The following is a 22,034-nucleotide window of genomic DNA, read 5'->3' on the forward strand; positions in this document are numbered from 1 at the left end:
TGACAGGCAAAGAGCACAGTTTCAGGTCTGCTAATGCTTCGATGTGGACCTTGAGAAGCTGTCAACTTCTAACTAGAATGAACCTCCACGTAGATTCCATCAGCAGGCTTCTCCTCCCACATTGTAGACTGTACTTGGGTAGGTTGTGGTGGGAGATGGTGGCAAAGACTGAATTCCCTGGGGGTATGGTCTGGAGGGCTAAAATGAAGGTGAAGTGCCCCAAATCCTCTGTGGAAATTGTCAGATGACAACTCTCATATGATGAAATTTTGTCCACATTATAAAGATGGTATAAAGATAACTGAACTCTTAAACTTCTTTCCCACGTTTCAGATATGTAATACAGTACAGGTTTGATTGGGGATGCCTTCTAGCATAGGTCCCACTACTAGTTGTCTCAGGAGCCAATTTATAACCAAGACAGTACTGATCAGCTACATTTCCATATGCAGCTACATTTTCACTCTACCTAATTTAAATTGAAATGCATCTTATTTGCAAGCTCTCTAGTCCTGGTTTCTTTGGTCCTAGTTCCTCTGGTCATACAGAATGCAGAAAACATAAGGTACTTGGAAGATTGGTTCCCCATAGGTGAAAGATCTCTGGCAGGACTTGGGAGCAGTGCCAACACTCGCTTTTAGAAAGTCGTATTGTTACTGAGTATGAAAGAATCTTAGGTTGCATGCTACAGGACACAGAGGTTACCTGAATCTCCTGTCTTTGCCTGCCACTTCCAACATTGGGGAATGGAGGTGGGAAGTACATCAGAGAAGATAAAGAACACACACAAAAAGAAGAAGATTGGAGGGAATGGCAGCAATTTGCTTCAGTAAAAGTTAATGGAGGGGACTAAATTATAAATGAAGGTAACTGTGTTTCTTCCTATCTTAGTTTCCCAGTTGTTAAGACAATACCACACAGTGGCTTGTGTTAAAAGATAGGAACTTATTGGCAATGGTTCTGAGACTATGAGAAGTCCAAAATCAGACACCAGCGAGGTGATGCTTTCTATCCAAAGACTGGTGTTTTGGGGCTGGCTGCTATTGCTCCCTGGGTCTGTGGCTTTCTGTCACATGGCAATGCACATGGTGACATCCTCTCCTTTCTCTTCTGGGTTCCACTGCCTTCTAACTTCTTGCTCCTCCATGTGGCTTTCTCATCATAAGCCTCCAGTAGTAGGATTAAGATCCAACCTCCTTCTGATGGGCCACACCTTAAGTAAAATAATGTCAAAAGGCCCTACTTAAAATGGGCTCACACCCACATGAATGGACTAAGATTAAGAGCATGTTTCTTTTGGGGGTACCTACTTCAACCTAAGGCACCTCTTATCATGGGCAGCAAGGAAGAGAAATAGCCCATGATCCTTTGTTTTGGGGTAGGGAAAAAGTATTACCGAGGGTGGGATTTGGGCCACAATCCCTTTCCTAATAGAACTCTATTCCAGAAGTACATATGAGAGAGGTCAGGATTTACAAGTGAAACTAATTTGATTTCAGTCTGTCATTTGCATCATGACTTCATAGCTTGTCACCTATTTGGTAAAAATTTGCATCTTCCAAGTGTTTGATACATTGGGAAGATAGTAAGAAGAATAATTAGACAATGACATTATTAGGTCAATCCAAGAAAAAATAAATCATGGCTGACAGGAAGGTGGAATATTGCTCTCTATGAATTAATGAAGAAGGGAATAGTTCTGGGCCTTCTCTAAGCTAATAATCAGTTGTCAAGAGCAAGCCTGAAAGAGCTTGGCAGTAAGGTTCCCTTTCAGCATTTATTATCATCCCTTCAAATCAGACTGAGGCCTCAGGGGAAAAGTGGTGAGAAAGATATCCAGTGTTAAGGATTTGGCTGGTGTTTGCTTTCACAAGGCAAAAGGTACATATATATATATATATATAGCTATTTATTACAGAAAGGAAATTCTATAGTGAAAACCACAAAACAATTCTTTTAAAACTCAGAAATTTCTGAAAAGGCTTCCATTCTAATCTTCCCTGATCTAAAGTCTTTACCAGTCAAAAAGCCCAACTCAAGACATCTCCCATGACCCCGATCACTTCAGCCCTAATTGGCCCTTACTTTCTCCCAACTCCTTCATGTTGGCACTGAATTACCCAGCCTTTGTAATCTAGCCTTGCTAATGATGCTTTCTCCATAAGCACTTCAGTTGCACCATTATACGAGTGTTTGCCTTTTGTTTTTAAATCCTGACCACCCACACACCAGAGCGCTAGAATCCCATGAGAAAATGTGTAAAGAGAAAAAGTGTGTTCTGTTATGCCTTACTTCTGTTGCACTTCACCTCTAGCTCAATGTCTCTATTAACTAAATTTTGGTCTTTTAATTTAATTAAATTACATATTCCAGGTCCCTGGCGTCATCTCTTAGACTCAAAGGCAGGTTTGGCTTTATGGTTTTATTTTCACTGTGGCCACTTTCATGGATAGATTGGTTTCCTTGCAGTCTTTCTCTATGTTTAAATTTTTAATTATATAAACGTCTAATAAAAATATATTAGAAGCAAGGTAGCAATTCAAAGCTCATAACTTCCTGGTTATTTCAGTATATTTCACTATTATCTATGATCTTGGAATATAACACTATTGAAATTGGCAAATGCTACAAATCAGAGCATTTTAAAAATTATTTTATTTTATTTTTATTTTTATGTGTGTGGAGAGGAGATAACTGTATTTTATTTCAGAGAACGTTTCCTATATCCTGTGAGGAAGTCAATGTAATCAACATCATCATCTTATTTCAGAGTTGGAAATTTAAAAATTAAGTGACTTGTTCAACTCATATGGTAAATGGTCCCATAGAAATGCAACCTTAAGTCTCTAGATTCCTAGTCTGTGAGTATTATTTTATCCTGTCACACTCCATTTGTGTTTCTTTTCCTAGGAGAGCAGAAAGAAAATCTGTGATTATTTCATGTAGCTTGCTGAGCTTGCTTAGCAGAACATTGTGTTATGTCTGAGATACACCTAATTCCTTCTTACTCTCTGGGACACACATGACACTTTCCTTAAGGGGAATAACAATTCCCCTGCCTATTCCGCAGATGAACTATGAAAAAGAAGTGAGCAATAGATATGAGAAAGAGTATGAGTAAGTAACATTTTATGGAATTTTAAAATTCAATTTTACTAATTTTTAATATTTTCACCAGTGATAAAAATTAATGTACTAGTACAGATGCACACAATGTATTCATTACTGGGAGTTAAAAAGACATTCATGATTGGGGGACATACATTTTCTGTTTCACACTACCCTTTCTTAACTATTTAGATTACTTTTATAGGTGTGGTGAGTTTGAGGCTCAAATTGAAAAAAGTGATAAATATAAAAGAAACAAAAAAGGGTGACTTAGTCCTTTTATTAAATTAAATATGGAGTTTAACTGAGAGGTATGACAAGAAAAGAAAGAAGTACAAAAGAAATAAGCTGTGACCAATAGAGATGGCAAATATTTCTTAGCAATATTACATAGTCTTTGAAAACAAATAGAAAATACAAAGTCAGAAGGATCATGTTGTGGTTAAGGCCTCAGAACTGCCCCTGTAATGGTGTAAACAGAAGGCACCCATTGTTCCTACAGGCCAGAATGACTTTAGGTATCTGGGTTACCAGAACAGGGTTATCAGAAGAAATTTGAAAAATATAAATTTAGGCAGTAAAGTAATCCTTTAGGTCTGACAATTTCCAAATATTTGAAATTAAGAGGGGGAAACTATAATGATTTTTCAATATCAAAGAAGCATATCTATATTTTCTAATTGGTTTTATTTTTTCTTCTTTTTCACTCTTTTGGTACTGTGTAAAGTATTTTATTAATTTATCTAGCTTCATATAGATATTAGAAACCAACAAATATTTGGGACCCGTGAATTAATTTGTATCCCCATACATGCTTAATATTTTCACCATTGATAGCAATAAATCAGATATTTATATAAGTATATGAAGAAATGCAGATTCCTTTGCCAGTTGCAGATTCCCTCTATAGGCAAAAGAAAAAGAAAACCTCAATGAAAGTTTATTTTTTAATTAATGGGGTAAATTATGAAAGGTTTTTAAATTTTTTAGAATTTTAAGGTTAACATTGCTTTAAAAATTCATATGACACTGATGGACATGTCAGAATGTGAATGATTATAAAGAATTGGATAGGTGGAAGCTAAAGCTCACATTAAAAGAGATAGGCAGGGAAGCGGATGTGGCTAATCCAACTGGGGTCACATCTACCATATGGGTTCTCTTCCCAGGGCCTACCTGTGAAGGCAGGCTGGCCTGCGCCCACAGAGAGCTGATGGCCCATGCCCACAGAGAGCTGGCACAGCAAGATGACACAACAAAGGGAAATAAGCAGACACAGAAGAAATGCAGCAAATGGACACGGAGAGTAGACAGCAAACAAGCAGCAAGAGGGGGATAAATACATAAAATAAATCTTTAAAAAGAGAGAGAGATAGGCAGACATTAAGAAGCAGAATTAATGAGATGAAGAGCAGTCTATTGGTAAGGGTGGCATTTATTTTTTTATTATTTTTTAAAGGATTTATTTATTTATTTCTCTCCCCTCTTTCTGCCCCAGTTGTCTGTTCTCTGTGTCTATTTGCTGCGTGTTCTTCTTTGTCCACTTCTGTTGTTGTCAGCAGCACGGGAATCTGTGTTTCTTTTTGTTGCGTCATCTTGCTGTGTCAGCTCTCCATGTGTGCGGCGCCATTCCTGGGCAGGCTGCACTTTCTTTTGTGCTGGGCGGCTCTCCTTGCGGGGCACACTCCTTGCATGGGGCTCCCCTACGTGGGGACACCCCTGCATGGCACGGCACTTCTTGTGCACATCAGCACTGCGCATGGGCCAGCTCCACACGGGTCAAGGAGGCCTGGGGTTTGAACCGCGGACCTCCCATGTGGTAGATGGACGCCCTAACCACTGGGCCAAGTCTGCTTCCCAAGAGTAGCATTTGTAAACAAAGCCAAAGTACTAGGACTGACACTTTAAAGCATGGCCTGGGTTCAACATTCAAACCTAAGTGAAGATCATCAGGGTGTATGTTAGCTGGGTAGGAGGGACAGTAGAATAATGGGCTAAAGAAGAGTGAGGAAAGACCCAGGAATGTCCAGGTAAAAAAAATACCATGGAAGGGAATTTACTTCCAGTTACAATGAAAGCTATAGAGACTGCCCCATCAATCATAACAATGAAAAAAGAAAAAATACAAAACAAAACAGATAACCTATGAAATTATAACTGTTCTTGGATCCATCAGAGCCTTGAGATTACAGGACAGTCAAGGAAATGAAATTCCAAGATTGATAAGCCTCCCCAAAGGGGCATGGGGCACATAAATTCTCTCAGCTTCAGTATAGCTTGGGAGGAAAAAATTATCTGTTATAAAAGCAGGTAAGAAGCAATGAAGTAAAGATTTAATGAATTACTAAGACCACACATGAGCTAACACATTAGTTAGAATAACTGGGCACCCAGACCTAAAGGAAACTTGCATGCACTGGCCAACATTTTCCTTGGGCTCAAGAGAAAGCTTGGAGGCAGAGCAGAAGTCTGGAGAGAGTGCCTGCTTCTGACACAGGTGCACAGGAGGATATTGGCGCCCTCTAGGGGACACACTTAAATACTGCCTGCCTCCCTGGAACTTCTCTAAGAAACAAAAACTTTAAGTCACTGAGAAGCAGCAAACACTTTCACCTGCAGGGCTACTGGGAGAAAGCAGCAAAATCCATCTCCCTCGGTGCAGATACCTAGCTGGGCAGGCAAAGGGCCACTGCTTTGAGATAAGGGTAGAAGGAAAAGCCAACTGCTCTTAGGGTAGGGGAAAGGAAGTACCTAGGGCAGAATCCTCCACCAGTACAAAGCAGAGAGTCGCTACTGCTGGGGAAGGAGAAGGAAAAGTTCCCTTCTCCTGACTCACCACATATACAAGTGATAAAAGAGAACTTTAATGAATTATAGTAAAATACCAAAATAGCAAACATTCCCAGAACTGAAGTCCTAGAAGTGGAAGAAAAATGGGATAGAAGAAGTATTTGAAGAGAGAAAGGCTGTGGATTTTCCAAATGACTGACAACAATATACATATTTAAGAAGCACCAAGAGTTAACATTTGGATGAATTTTAAAACATTCCAATAAATACACACCTGGAAACTTCATAGTCAATCTAGTTAAAAAATTTTTAAAAAAGGAGGATAAGGAGAAATTGTTCAAGGCAGTCACACAGGAGAAGAAAGAAACATTGCACACAGATGAACAAAAATAAGAACTACAGAAGACTTTGTCGTAAGTAAATATCAGGAGAAAATGGAGGCCTGGAAGAGGGTTGAGAGTTATTTCTCTGCAGTGAGTTTGGATAGGAGGGTTCCATTTGAATTTCAGAAGGGAACTCAACCAGACCAGGAGAGGTGAGGGCGATCCAATCACACAGGCTATTGCATCCTGCTGTGCTGGGAGAGAAAGCAATAAGAATAGAAAAGGGGCCGGGACAGGCTGCTATTCAGCAAGAATCAACCCAACTGCAAAGAGTCAAACCTGTCCTAGAGAAAGAGACTGGATAGCTCTCTAGCTAACAGACCCAAGGGGAAATTTAGCTCACTGGAAGAGCCTCTGCTTTGAATATAGAGGTTCCTGCCTGGATCCCTAGCTCTCCTTAGAGTAGAGATCCGCCCGGTTATCAAACACCCAGCTGATACTTTAGGAGAGGGAACAAATAGTGTTTTTGTATTAGTTTCTCTTGGATCTCTTATTTTTGTAAAAAAGATTCCCTTTTAAAAATTTAATTTAATTTATTTGCTAAAATCCAATTCAAAACCCCCAGAGGGCAGGATACAGGGAAATTGATTGATAAACACCGGAAGTTCCTCAGGTGCCTAAGAGAGAAGCCTGCTTTGCCTAAGTTTTTGTTTAATTGCTTGTTTGAATAACTTTTTTTTTGTTTTTTTTCCCCTTCTTCCCTACCCCGTTTTTTCGTTTGTTTATTTTAATTAGGTGCCGCTGTCCTTCTTTTTTGCTGTTTCCCCTTCCATTGTGTCCCTTCTTTCTTTATATATACCAGTTTTGTCTACCTATGCTATTTCTTTTCCTTCCTTCATCTTCTTACCTTTTGCTTTACATTTTTGTTCTTAAATTCCACCTCTCTTTGTTTAGTCTTCAGTTTTTCGTGTTTTTATTTCTATCTCCTCTATTCTGTTTTCTTTCTTTTATATATTTTTTTCTTATTGTCTTTTCTTTTCTCTTTCCCTCTATTTTTATCATTCTGGCCTTTTAGTTCACTGTAGGTATTTTCTCTAATAAATTTTTCATTTCATTGTTTGTACCCTACTTTAAAAATTTTTTTCCTCTGTACTTCTTACATGAGTTGATTATTCATTTTCCTAGGTCTTATATGGTTCCTCTTCTATGTTTTACTATTATTCTTACTATTATCCTTTTTTCTCTTCTTACCTTTTTCCTTTTCTCTGGCCCTAATCTTTTTCTTTCTAGAGAACATAGCCAATAGTAAGGAAATAGAATAAGAAGAACGAAGTGTCAATGAGTAGATACAACACCAAGTACTGGTTCTCCTGAGGGCTACAGAGACCCACAGGTTCTATGGTCATGGCAGTTGGCTCTGGAGTTCAGTGCCATGTCAGTGGGCCCTACTTTGGAATTTGTGTTCCTGAATGTGATGGAGTTGGACACAGATGTGATCTTTCTAAACATGCCTTTTCTGTCACTTTTACTGAAACTGTGGTTGGTGCTGGGGTTGGTGTATTTTCAGGAGACTTGAGTCTCTGGACTGGACATGTGCCAGGTGGGCCCTGAGCCTCAGCAGAGTTGCAACTCCTACCCTCTGGTTCATTGGACTTACCCAGGTCAGCTAACAGGGAGATGAAGATGGTCAAACACCACACCAGGGAACCAAGAGTGCCTACAACTGCAAGCAAGAGAATTGCTTCCATCATACATGTAGAATCTAAGCCCCCTCTCGATATAGAGGTGGAGTGGACATCACCATCCCAGGGTTCACAGGATGGAGGAATAAAATGTGGATTAGAGTGGACTTACTGATATTCTACTATGAAACTATTGTGACTAGTAATGGAAGAGACTGTAGCATTGATTTGGAGAAAGTGGCCACAGTAGTTGCTGAGGGCAGGGAGAGGGAAGAAAAGATGTGATGTGGGGGCATTTTGGGGACTTGGATTTGTCCTAAATGATATTGCAGGGACAGATGCTGGACATTATATATCCTGCCATAATCTACTGAATGGACTGGGGGAGAGTGTAAACTACAATGTAAACTATTATCCATGTGGTGCAGCAGTGCTCCAAAATGTATTCACCAAGTGCAATGAATGTGCCACAATGATGAAAGAGGTTGTTGATGTGGGAGAAATGGGGTGAGGGGGGGTATTTGGGAACCTCATATTTTTTGAATGTAGCATTTTTTGTGATCTACATATTTTTTAAAAATGCAATTTAAAAAATTGATGGGGTGGGGGGTAGAGAGTGGGGTATATGGGAACCTCTTACATTTTTTAACGTAATATTTGTGTGATCTATTAGCCTTTAAAAAAGATAATTAAAAATAAAAAAGAGAAAACTTAACACATACACAAAACAGCAAATAAAACCCTAGAGTGAGAAACAAATCAAATGAATAAGTGCATCAAGATAAAGAAATGCCTAAACACCAATAAAAATTTTTAAACCATACTAAGAAATAGGAAGAGATGGCCTGGTCCAATGAACAAACTAAAAACCAGGAGGAATGCAAAATATGGAACAACTAATCAGAGCTCTCCAAATAAATATCATGTACCAACTTAAAGAAGAGAAAGAAGAGATTAAGGATATTAAGAAGACACTGGGAGAACATACTGAAAAAATTATAAACATACATAAAATGATAATGGATATGATGTTGATGAAAGGCACAATCCAAGAAATCAAGAATACACTGGAAGAACATAATAGCAGATTTGAACTGGCAGAGGAAGATTTAGTGATGTGAAAGACAGAACATCTGAAATCAAACAGCTAGTAGAACAGATAGATAAAAAGATAGAAAAAATACATCATGGAGTTAGGGATCTGAATGAAAACATAAAATAAACATGCATTATAGGCATCCCAGAGGAAGAAGAGAAGGGAAAGGGGACAGAAGGAATGTTGGAGGAAATAATAGCTGAAAACATCCCAACCCTATTGAGGGAGATGGATGCACATGTCCTGGTAGTGCAGCACACACCAAATAGTATAATTCCCAAGAGGTCTACTCCAAGACATATACTTGTAAAACTGTCCTATGCTTGCATGTGAGGAAGCTAAAGAAGATTAAATGCTGATCTCTCATCTGAAACTATGGAGGCAAGAAGGCAGTGGTATGACAGTATTAAGTGGCTAAAGGAAAAAATTCAGCCAAGAATTCTCTATCAAGCAAAGATGACATTCAAAAATGATGGAGAGTTCAAAATATTCACAGGTAAACAGAAGTTAAGAGTATGCCCATAAGAAACCTGCCCTTCAAGAAATATTAAAGGTAGTATTGCAGGTTGAAAGGAAAAAAAAAACAGGAGAGAGAGAATTGAAGTAAAGTGTAAGAACATATTTAAAATAAGAGAAATAAAAACAACATATGACATACATAAACCCCCCAAAAATATGGTTAATGCAATTAATTCCTTGACAATAGCACTGAATGATAATGGATTAAACTCACCAGTCAAGAGACACAGATTGGCAGAATGGATAAGGAAATATGACCCATCTCCATGCTGTCTAAAAGAAACCCACTTAGATCCAGGGATTCCAGGAGGATGAAAGTGAATGGCTGGAAAACTATATTACTAGGAACCAACAGCCAAAAAAGGGCAGGAGTAATTATACTAATATCAGGAAAAGTAAACTTTAAAGGCAAAACTATTTTAAGAGACAAAGATGGACACTATATATATTAGTAAAAGGGGTAATCTTCCAAGAAGAAAAAACAACCATAAACATTTATGCACCTAACCAGGTCACCTCAAAATATATGAGCCAAGAACTGGAAAAACTAAGTGGAGAAACAGATGCCTCTACAATTATACTCAGGTAATTTAATACACTATTATCACCATTAGACAGAACATCTCGACAGAGAATCAATAAAGAAACAAAGACTTTAAATAATATATTAGAGGATCTGGACCTAATAGACATATACAAAACACTACACCCAAAAACAGCAAGATACATATATTTTTTTGAGTGTGCATGGATCATTCTCCAAGATAAACCACATGCTAGGCCAACAGTTCTCAATGAATTCAGTAGGATTGAAATTATAGGAAGTAATTTCTTTGACCAGACTGGAATGAAGCTGGTAATCAGTAAGGACCAGAGAACCAGATTAGGCACAAAGATATTGAAGTTAAACAACACATCTTAGACAAACAGTGGATCTAGGAGGAATATTCAAAAGAAATCAGTAACTACATTGAAATGAGTGAAAATGACAACATAATATATCAAAACCTATGAAATGCAGCAAAAGCTGTATGTAGAGAGAAATTCATAGCCATAAATACATATATCAAAAAAGAAGGAAGAGCTAAAATTGAAGACCTAACTGCACACCTAGAGGAATTAGAAAAAGAACAACAAACTAACCTGAAAGGAGTAGAAAGTAGGAAATAACAAAAATTAGAGCAGAACTAAATGAAATACAAAATTAAAAAGCACTAGAAAAAATAAATAAAACCAAAATTTGGTTCTTTGAGAAGATTTTTTAAAATGACAAACCCTTAGCTAGACTAACAAAGAAAAAAAGAGAGAAGACACAAAAATAAGAAATGAGGATGGGGATACCACCACTGTCCCCACAGAGATGAAGTGTATCATAAGAGGATACTTTGAAAAATTATATGCCAAAAAGAAGGATAATTTAGAGGAAATGAAGAAATTCTGAGAAACATATAAGCAGCGTACATTGATGAAAGAAGAAATTGATGAAATCAACAGACCAATCACAAGTAACAAGATTGAATTAATCATCAAAAATCTCCTAAGAAAAGCCCAGGATCAGACAGCTTCAAAAGTGAATCTACTAAGCATTCTGGAAAGAACTAACACCAATCCTGCTTAAACTCTTCCAAAAAAATAAAAGTGGAAGGAACATTGCCTAATTCATTCTATGATGCCAACATTACCCTAATATCAAAGCCAAACAAAGATGCCAAAAGAAAGGAAAATTCCAGACCTATCTCTCTAATGAAACTAGATGCTAAAATCCTCAACAAAATACTTGCTAATCATATTAAACAACAGAAAAATACACCATAACCAAGTGGGCTTCATCCCTGGTATGCAAGGTTGGCTCAACATAAGAAAATCAATTAATGTAATATACCACATAAACAGATTGAAAGAAAAAAAATCACACAATCATTTTATAGACACAGAAAAAGCATTCAACAAAACTCAGCACCCTTACTTGATAAAAACACAACAAAGGATAGGACTAGAAGGAAACTTCCTCAATATGATAAAGGGTATGTATGAAAACCTACAGCTAACATCATATACAATGGTGAAATCTTAAAAGCTTTCCCTTTAAGATCAGGAACAAGACCAAGTTGCACACTGCCACTGCTCCTATTTAACATTGTGTTAGAAGTACTTGTTCAGGCAAGAAAAAGACATGAAAGGCATCCAAGTTGGAAAGGAAGAAGTCAAAATTTCACTATTTACAGATAACAGGATCCTATAACTTGAAAATCCTGAGAATTCCAAAACAAAGCTTCTAGAGCTTACAAAGGAGTTCAGTAATGTCACAGGTTATAAGATCACCGAACAAAAATCAGCATTTCCATTCACCTATAATGAGAAATCTGAGGAGGAAATCAAGAAAAAAAAATCCTCTTTAAAATAGCAACTAACAGGATCAAATACCTAGAAATAAATTTAACTAAAGATGTAAATGACCTATACATAGAAAACTTCATAACACTGTTAAAGGAAATCAAAGAATACTTAAATAAATGGAAGAATATTTCCCAGTCATGTATGGGAAGACTACATATCATTAAGATGTTTATTCTACCCCAACTGATTTACAGATTTAATGTAATCTCAATAAAAATCAGTGTAGGATTTTTTTTACCAAATTGGAAAAACTATGAAATTTATTTGGAAGGGCAAGAGGCCCTGAATAGCCAAAGACATATTGAAAAAGAAAAGGAAATTGGAGAAATCACACTACCTGACTTAAACATACTACAAAGTTATAATGGCATAAATTGCATGGTATTGTCAGAAGGATAGATATACCAACTAATGGAACTGAATTGAGAGTTTTGATCTAGATCCTCACATATACAGTCATCTGATATTTGACAAGGCCACCAAGCCCACTCAACTGGAGAGAATGGCCTCTTCAACAAATGGTGCTTGGAGAACTAGATATCCATATCCAAAAGAATAAGCAAGGAACATCATCTCACACCCTATAAAAAAATCAAGGCAAGATGGACCAAAGTTCTAAATACAAGAGTCAAGAACATAAAGACCTCGGAAGATAATGTAGGGAGGCAAGTACAGGACCTTGTGATAGAAAATGGTTTCATGAACTTCACACCCAAAGCATGAGCAGAGAAAGAAAAAATAGATAAATGGGACCTCCTCAAAATTAAAAATATTTGCATCTCAAAGGAGTTTGCCAAGAAAGTGAAAAGACAGCCTACCCAATGGGAGAAAATATTTGGCAACCATATATCTGATAGGAGCCTAAAGCCCTGTATATATAAAGAAACCCTATATTTCAAAAATGAAAAGACAACCAATTTAAAAAATGGGAAAGTGATTTGAACAGACAATTCTCCAAAGAAGAAATACAAATGCCTAAAAAGCACATGAAAAAATGTTCAACATCACTAGCTACTAGGGAAATGTAAATCAAAACTACAATGTGATATCATATTACACCCACTAGACTGGTAACCGTTGGGGAAAAAACAGAGGACTACCAGTGTTGTAGAGAATGTGGAGGAATGGGAACCCTCATCCACTGTTGCTGGTGGGATGTAGAATGGTATGGCTATTGTCGAGGACAGTTTCGCCGTTCCTCAAAAAACTATTGATCTGCTGTATGATCTGGCAATTCCACTACTGGGTAAATACCCAGAAGAATTGAAAGCAAAGACACGAACAGATATATGCACAGCAGTGTTTGCTGCAGCATTATTCACTATTGCCAAAAGTCGGAATCAACCCAAAAGCCCATGAATAGATGAACAGATAAACAAAATAAATGCAATAAATACATACAATGGAATATTACTCAGCTGTAAGAAGGAATATATTAATAACCCACAGGATAACATGGATTAATCTTGAGGACCTTATATTGAGTGAAGCAAGCTAGACATTAAAGGACAAATATTACATGACCTCACTGCTTTGAATTAAGCAAATCAAGCAGACGCAGAGAGTTAGAGTCTGGAAGATAGGTTTAGAGGAAATAGAAAGGGAGAAGAAGGTTGTAAGCCAATGCCCATAAGGACAAAATATATGATAAGGTGGAAGTAAGTAGTTGTGCATGAAGGGGTATGACAGGGGTATAGTGATGCTATTGGGTTGGGTGGTGCAAGTTTGATAGTGGGATAGGTTGGGGAGAATGTGTTGGACTGTCCATGGAACTGGAGGAAGAGTTGGGGGAGGAAGCAGGTGAACATTGGGGATTGGCCAGTATGTGGTTGAAACTATAATGTTGGGAAAGGTCTTTTGGCAATATAACAAGGAAGGGTTATTGGTTTAGGGTGTTGGATAGGAGAGCATTTGGGACAGGGCACACCTGGGGCAGACTTCTAGAGAATGTATGAGAGATCATTTTGTCATAGTGTGTTGCATCAGTGGGTGGAGACCCACATAATGAGCAGGAAAGAGTAGGACTCTCATCCTGAGGAGGCCTGATACATTCTCAAACAGGGGTGGGTGACTCTCAAGAGCATGGGTGGTTCCTAATAGGGGAGGACAGACCAGTGTGTCAAACCCTCAATGTTGTTGCGTGTAACTATGAATCTAGTACTTCAAGGAGTGGCTGCCATGCACCCTGAGGGGAGGGGAAGGGAGGAATAGAGTAGATGGAAGAGGGCTTATTTAAGGGTCAGGGAAAGAGTTCTGCATGATCTTGCAATGATGGATACAGGACATGCTGATTTTCATAAAAAATTTGTAAAAGTATATGAACTAAATTGTAGACCATAATTGTTGACCATGGTTAGTGGTTGTTTCAATATCTGTAAATCAGTTGTAACAAATGTACCATCCACACATATAAAGTTTATGAGAAGGGGGAAAGGGGGGAGGATGTTGGGTATATAAGCATCTCCTTATTTGAGTATGTGACTTTACTATGGCCTAAGAGTTCTTTGAAGACAAAATGAAAAAAAAGTAAGACACTGGGGAAGAAATGGAAGAAAATATCACTGTACATAAAGGACAACATATATTATAGTGATAATGGACAAAACATCAAAAATGTTTTAATATTTTTCATTATTTTTTAATATTCCAATTTTTAAATTTTACTTTAGTTTTAGTTTTTCTAAATCATTATATATTTTGTTTCTTATGTTTAAACCTATCATTATTATTTCATTTTCTTATTAATTATATTTGGTAATATTCTTGGTTTCATTTTTGAAGTTTTGGACCATAGAACGATTACAACTGTGGCAGGGGAGGATCATTGGTGTGGGATACAGTGTTGGGAGATGCATGGGAGAAAGTTCACCCTGGCATACATATAAGGTATGTAAATGTGTTCAAATGTTTATGGAGCATTGCCACAGTGGATGAAGATTCACACATAACCAAAAGAATATTGAATTTCCATCCTGGAGAGCTCTGCCACACTTCTCTAAGGGAACAGCAACAATCCCTCAAAAGCAGGGTAATGACTAGTGAAGAAGGAAGGTCCATTGATGGGCCCATGATATTGATGATTATGCCTATGAGTCTTTGCTATTGAAAACACAACTTAGTCCAGTGCTTTAGGGTGCCTAAGAGTTACCTCCTGAGAGCTTCCATGTTGCTCAAATGTGGCCTCTTCTCTAAGTCAAACTCAGCATATAGATGCATTACCTTCTCCCCAGCATGGGACATGACCCTTGGGGATGAGCCTCACTGGCATAGAGGGATTAACACCAACCACTAACTAGCAACATAACTGGAAAAGGACCTTGAATAAAAGGGGGAAAAGGTAAAGACAAATGAGTTTATATGGCTAAGAGACTTCAAAGTGAGTGGGGAGGTCATCCCAGAGGTAATGCTTACGCGTGTCTCAGGAGACTCTCATAGACAGCCAAGTAGATACTACCCCAAATAGTGGGGCTCCTGAGGGTTCTGGAGACACCCAGGTCCTAGGTCATAGCAAATATCTCTGGAGTTTGGTGCCTTGCCAGTGGGCCCTTTTTTGGAGTCTGTGCTCCCAAGTGTGACAGAGATGGACTCAGATGTGACTTCTCCTCATGTGCCTCTTCTGTCCTTTCTATTTGAAGCTATAGTTGGTGTTGGAGTTGGTTGGTATATGTCTAAGAAGTTGAATCTTTGGGTTGTCCATGTGCTAGCAGGACCTTGAGCCTCAGCAGACTTGCTACACCTACTCTCCAGTCAATGGACTCACCCAGGACAACTAACAAGGAGGTAAGGATGGACAACCACCATACCCAGGAACTGAGAGAGTCTACATCTGCAAACAAAAGGTTCCCATCCATTAGCCATATGGGATTGAGGCCCTTTCTCAGTTAGAAGTGGAGTGGGCATCACCATCACATTCCTCATGATTGGGGAATAAAATATGGACTAGAGTGGACTTACTGATATTCTATTATAGACATATTGTGATTCTAGCAATGGAAGAAATTATATCACTGACATGGAGACAGTGGGCACTAGAGGTGCTGAGGGGAGGGAGAGGGAAAAAAAGGTGTAATATGGGGGCATTTTTGGGACTTGGAATTGTCCTGAATGACATTGCAATGACTGATACAGGTCATTTATATCCTGCCAGAACCTACTGAATTAAGTGGGAGAGAGTGTAAACTTCAGTGTAAACTATAATCCATTCTTAGTAGCAATGCTCCCAAATGTGCTCATCAATTGAAATGAACATACCATACTAATGAATGAAGTTGTTAATGTGGGGAAGGGTGGGAGGTGTGGAGAGTGGGGCATATGGAAGTTACTTATATTTTTGTGTGTAACGTTTTGTGTATTCTAAGTATCTTTTTAAAAAAGAAAAAATATATTTAAAAAGAGAAGAAAATGAAGTGCTATCTTTAAGTATTGAAAGAAGAAACTGTCAACACAACATTCCCAAATAAGCAAATATTACTTTCAAAAAGGAGGTGAAATAGAGATTTAGACAATTCATTGTTATCAATAAGTTCCTCATGCAGAAGGAATATGATAATAAATTAAATTTTTGCTATCCACAAATGAAGATTACCAGATCCATGGAATTTGCTTTTCTACTGTTATGTTCAAAGGTTTTAAAGACTATCTAAAAGCACATACAATGACAATGTATTGGGTGTTTCCAACATAGGTAGAAGAAAAATCTATGACAACAATAAAGGAAAGAAGGACAGGAAGAGATTGAAGAATATATTTTTAAGCTTCTTACACAATGCTTGAAGCAGTATAATATCATATGAAAGTTAAAAGTGATAAATGAAAGATGTATATTGTGATGCCCAGAGCAAACATTAAAAGTATTTACAAAAACTGGTAAATTGCATAAGTCAATAGTAAAGATATAATGAAACCAACAAAAATTTCTTAATAGGAAGAAGGGGCAGAAAAGAAGAACTAAAAGAAAAAAAGAACAGGTGGGATAAATAGAAAGAGCTATCATGATAAAAGAGTTAAATCTAAAGTTGTCAGTAATTGCAATATAACAATTTAGAGGATACTCCACCCAAAATTTACATAGAAATCAAAGGACCTAGAGAAGCCAAAACAATTTTTGTCATAAAGACAAACATATGTCAGAGAAAGAGAATATAAAATCAAGAAATAGACATGGAAATAATGAATAATTGTTTTTTGACAAAGATGCCAAGGTATTTAGATAGAAAAAGGATAGCCTTTTCAATTAAATGTGCTAGAGAAATTGGGTTTTCTTATATGCAAAGGAAGAAAACATCTCTCAATCCATACTTTACAAAACCTAAACAAAACAAAAAAACTCTCAAAAATGGAATTTAGGCTTAAATCAAAAATCAAATCTATAAAACCTCTAGAAGGAAACACAACAGAAAAAAAGTTTATGACCACAGTTCAAGCATGGATATCTTATATAGGACAGGAAAAAAAAACAAAAAAACATGAGCAATAAAAAATATATAATTAATAAATTGGACTTAATAAAAATTAAGTACTTTTGTTCTTTGAAAGATAAAGTTTAGAAAATTTAAAAAATAGTAGAGATATAAACCAGGAGAAAATATTTACAAAACATATAGTTTATAAAGGACATCTGTTATCCAGAGTTAATTCTTCCAACTCAATAATTTAAAAACAGACCATTAAATTTTTTTGTCAAAGATTAGACAGATTGTATTCAAAACAGATACTGATAGAAAATACGCACATATAAAGATGCCCCAAATTTGTAAAAAGTACAAAAGATACTACTATATATCTATTAGAATGGCAAAAACAGAAGCAAAAACAAAACATAACACTAAAATTAAAAAGAGAAATATAAAATGTTGGCAAGGATGCAGAACAACTAAATCTCACATATTGCAGATGGGAAATAGATGTTGTATAGTATTGGAAAATAGTGTGGCAGCTTCTTATAAAGTTAAATACACCCTTACCTGGGAACCTGTTCATCACACTCCTAAATATATACACAAGAGATACTAAAACATAAGCCATAGAAAGACATACATGCAAATGTTTACAGTGCCTTTATTCCTAATAGTGCCAAACTGGTAATAGTTTGAATGCCTACTAACTAAAGAATGAATAAACAAATTGTGGTATGCCCATATAAAGGAATACCACTCGACAATAAAAAGGAAAGAACTACCATTAAATGCAACTACATGGATGAATCTCAAAAGCACTACACTAAATGAAAAAAATGAAAGAAGGCAGAAGGCAAATGTTTATATACTGTATAACTCCATTTTCATGACATTCAGGAAAAGGAAAAATTATAGGGACAAAAATCAGTTCTTTCAGTCAGATGTTGTTGCCAGGGGCTGGGGTAAAGGTAAAAGCTTGACCACAAAAGGAGATGAGGGAATGTTTTCTGGAAAATGGAAATATCCTCTATCTTGAATGGGCCTGTGGTTAACATTTCTATACGCATTTGTCAAAACTCATTGAAATGTACACCAAAAAAGGATGAATTTACCATACTTTATAACTCAACGAAATGGTACTAAAATACTACAGGAGGATAAGGAATGGAATTAGCCTGATACTAAAATTAAAATAAGGGAGTAGATGTGGCTCAAGTGGTCGAACTCCTGCCTCCCACATGGATGGGTTCCCAGTGCCTCCTTAAAAAACAAAACAAACATCAAGCAAAACAAACAAAAAAGCCAACTCGGGGAAGCCTGTGGCTCAGTGACTGAGCACTGGTTTGGGTTCAATCCCCATCCGGTACCTCAAAAAAAATGTTTTTTAAATAAGCAGTTTTAGGCACCTCAGGGTTACAGGGAGACACTTTTTAAAATGTGTGTGGGCTTGGACACCCACCCGGAAGGTTTCAAAAATGTTTTTGTGGAAAGTTTCCCGTGAGAAGCACTTTTTTAGGATGAGAAAGGTGAATGCCAGGGAGAAAAGGGTGGCTTTATGGTAGCAGGGATATATAGAAGGGGACTTGTGGCAGTGGGAGAGGTTTCTACAGCAGAAACTTTACTCTGCCAGCCACTGCGTCTTGTTCTAAAAGAGGTGCATGTGAAGAATGGTTACCATTGTTATATCTAGACTGACAAGGTGCTAAGTTTCCTTAGGGCTATTTTGCACAGTATTCCTTAGGGGAAATTGTTCCTTAAATCTCAGAAAGGGAGTAGGCTTTTGTGACAAAGGCTACTAAACAGAAGCAATGGAACCTGTTATGGTAATTGTAGGAAGTGCTAAGACTACGTTTCTTTAATGTTCTCATGATTACACATGCATGGAGCACCGTCTTTTATTTGTCCTCTTTTGTTAAGAAAATCTAGCATTTAATTATCAGAGCTTGTAAATTTTAGTCATTTGTAAATCTCTTCATACTGTAGTGATTTCTCCTTTTTTAACTGTTAACAGTATGCTGATTACAAGGTTATTTGTACTTGCCTTAATACTTTGGTTGTAATAAAAACAGCTCAAGAAAATGCTTAAAAAAGAGAAAAAAATCTGCTAGGTATATGGAAATCCCATATTTTATGCCTGATTGTTCTGTAAACCTTCAACTTTTCAAAGAAAAAAAAAATAGCCTTATTACTTCAGTATTGAATGGAACGCAAATTAGTCTTGGATGGTGGTTCTCAACCATGTCTACACATTAGAATCTCATGGGAAACTTTCCAAAATCACTGTTGCTTAGTTCTAACCCTAGACCAATCAAATTATCTCTGTAGATGGGGCCCAGCATTTTTACAAAGCTATCCCAGGTATTCTAATGGAAAAGCAATGTTTAGAACTATTGATATAGCTGTGACTCCCACAATCTTGAGTGCATCAGAATTACCATGAGGGCTTCTTAAAACCCAGACTGTGGGACCCAAGACTTCTGATTCAATAGCCCTATACTGGAGCATAAGAGTATCTATTTCTAACAAGTTCCTGCATGTTGCTGGTTATCCTAATCCAGGGACCAAAGTTTGAAAACAACAGATCTGGTCAAACTATGGCTATGGAGTTGCCTTTCTATGTTCAAGGTTGCTGTTTGAGACCACCAAAGTCTTTAAAAGAGCTTAATAAGATGAGCACATTTTAAAGATGCCCACTGACATCTCTCTCTGGACCTATGTTAAATCTTGTCAACTTTTGCCTAGGTGCTATATTCTGCATATAAGATTTTCCTTTTGTATAAACAAATACCCAAGGACATAAGGATATTAACAATCTTTAAATAAGTGATTTATGTGATTAAAGTGATTGCAAAAAGAAGCAACAAAATTATTGGAAATAAAACAAAGCCCTAGAATATCTACACACATCTCTTACTTCCTATTATTTAAAATCATTCAGAAGACTCAGTGATTTAAAAGGGGACAGATACTGGGAAATTAACCAATAAGTGATGTGCAGTTGCAAATCAACTACCATGGCCATTGTGATCAATTTGTTTTAAAGTACATAATTGGGCCTTTTTTTTTCAGGAGGTATTGAGGGTTGAAGCCGGGACCATATCATATATGTGAAGCAGGTGCTTACCCACTGAGCGATACCCACTTTGCTCCACAGGCCATTTGTTTTTTTACCACAAATTAGTCTCAGTTCCATTCCATAAGAGTTTACTGGGAACCCAACATATGCTAGGTAATGTGGGGTTTAAAAATGAAAAAAAAGTAAGCCACAACCTTTACTTCAGGGAGCTTACAATTAAATTGAAAGATAAGACCTATGCTTAGGAACCAATTCAAAGCTAACAAAATACACAGTGCAATTAGATGTCAGTCATGCCACATAATAAATTCTGTCAGAGTTCATATAATGGAGAGATGGAAATGATCTGGAATCACTAGGGAAGTTGCACTAAAGTGGCTTTTAGACAAGGTTCAGTTGCTAAAGAAGACTCAAAAACATACAATTTTTGCTGGAAAGGCATGCAATATGCTAACAACACTAACACTATTCATTACAGCCAAAGGATGCCTCCCATCAAGGAGCCAGAGAAGACAAGCTGGATGTGGTAGTTTGAGAAAGTGTACCCCCAGAAACTCATGTTGTTAAACCTAGTCCATTCCTACGAGTGTGAACCTACAGGGGGTGGGACGTTTTGATTTGGTGACTTCAATTAAGGCACAACCCAGCATGAATCTTAATCCTCTTACTAGAGTCCTTTATAAACAGGATGAATGTAGAGAGCAAGAAAGAGAGAAAGCCAAGGAAACCCAGAAGCTGAAAGCAATGAAACCCGTAAGAGAGGAGAAGGGAGAGAGCAGCAGATGTCACCACATGATTTGCCATGTAATAGAGAAATCCAAGATCACTGAAAGCCCATCTTTGGGGAGAAAATATCACATGATGATTACTTGATTTGGACATCTTTCTCAGCCTCTGAATTGTAAACTTGTAAGCCAATACATCCCTATTCTAAAAGACAACCCTTTTGGGTCTATTGCTTTTGGCAGCCTAGCAGACTAAAACAGGGTTCCATTTGCCCTCCGTCTCTAAGGGCCATACCAGACACACTTTCCCTTAGAATAAAGAACCACCAATATGTGCATGGTATACCTCATAACCACGGGCCACTCAGTGGCGCCTTTATCCAGGTGTCTTGTACCCTCCTGGCAATATAGATAACTAGCTCTACCTGCAGACCCCTCTGGGGCTCTCATCAAAACCAAGTGCAAATCATCAATCCCCTTTCATCAATATCCAGTGCGGACAAGTTGATATAAATTGCCCTGGTGATCCTTGGGCCTTTGGTTATAAAGCGTCACTCTCGATTAGTATGTAATTACTGTGTTTTATGCCTAAATCAGTAACTAATGCCATGCAGGTGTTTCAGCAAAGGTTTTCAAGTAAGCTTGCTGAAATTACCCTCTAAGCATAGCATTCTTCACAGAAGACTTGACAAAGACCTTCATAAAGTCCTCACAATACAAGTCAAAAGAAAACAAAGCAATTTTGTGGCCCACATTAAGAGTCATTATCTAGTCCAGCATTTCTCAAAATGTTATCAGGAGGCCTGGATGATTCCAAAGATACTTTCAGGGAATCTTCCAGGTCAATATTGTAGATATAATACTACTAAAATAATAGTTTCCTTTTTTCACTCTCATTCTCTATTGGTTATTTCAGTGCTTT

This window comes from Dasypus novemcinctus, chromosome 7 (genome assembly GCF_030445035.2).
Source record: "Dasypus novemcinctus isolate mDasNov1 chromosome 7, mDasNov1.1.hap2, whole genome shotgun sequence".
Taxonomy (NCBI): Eukaryota; Metazoa; Chordata; class Mammalia; order Cingulata; family Dasypodidae; genus Dasypus; species Dasypus novemcinctus.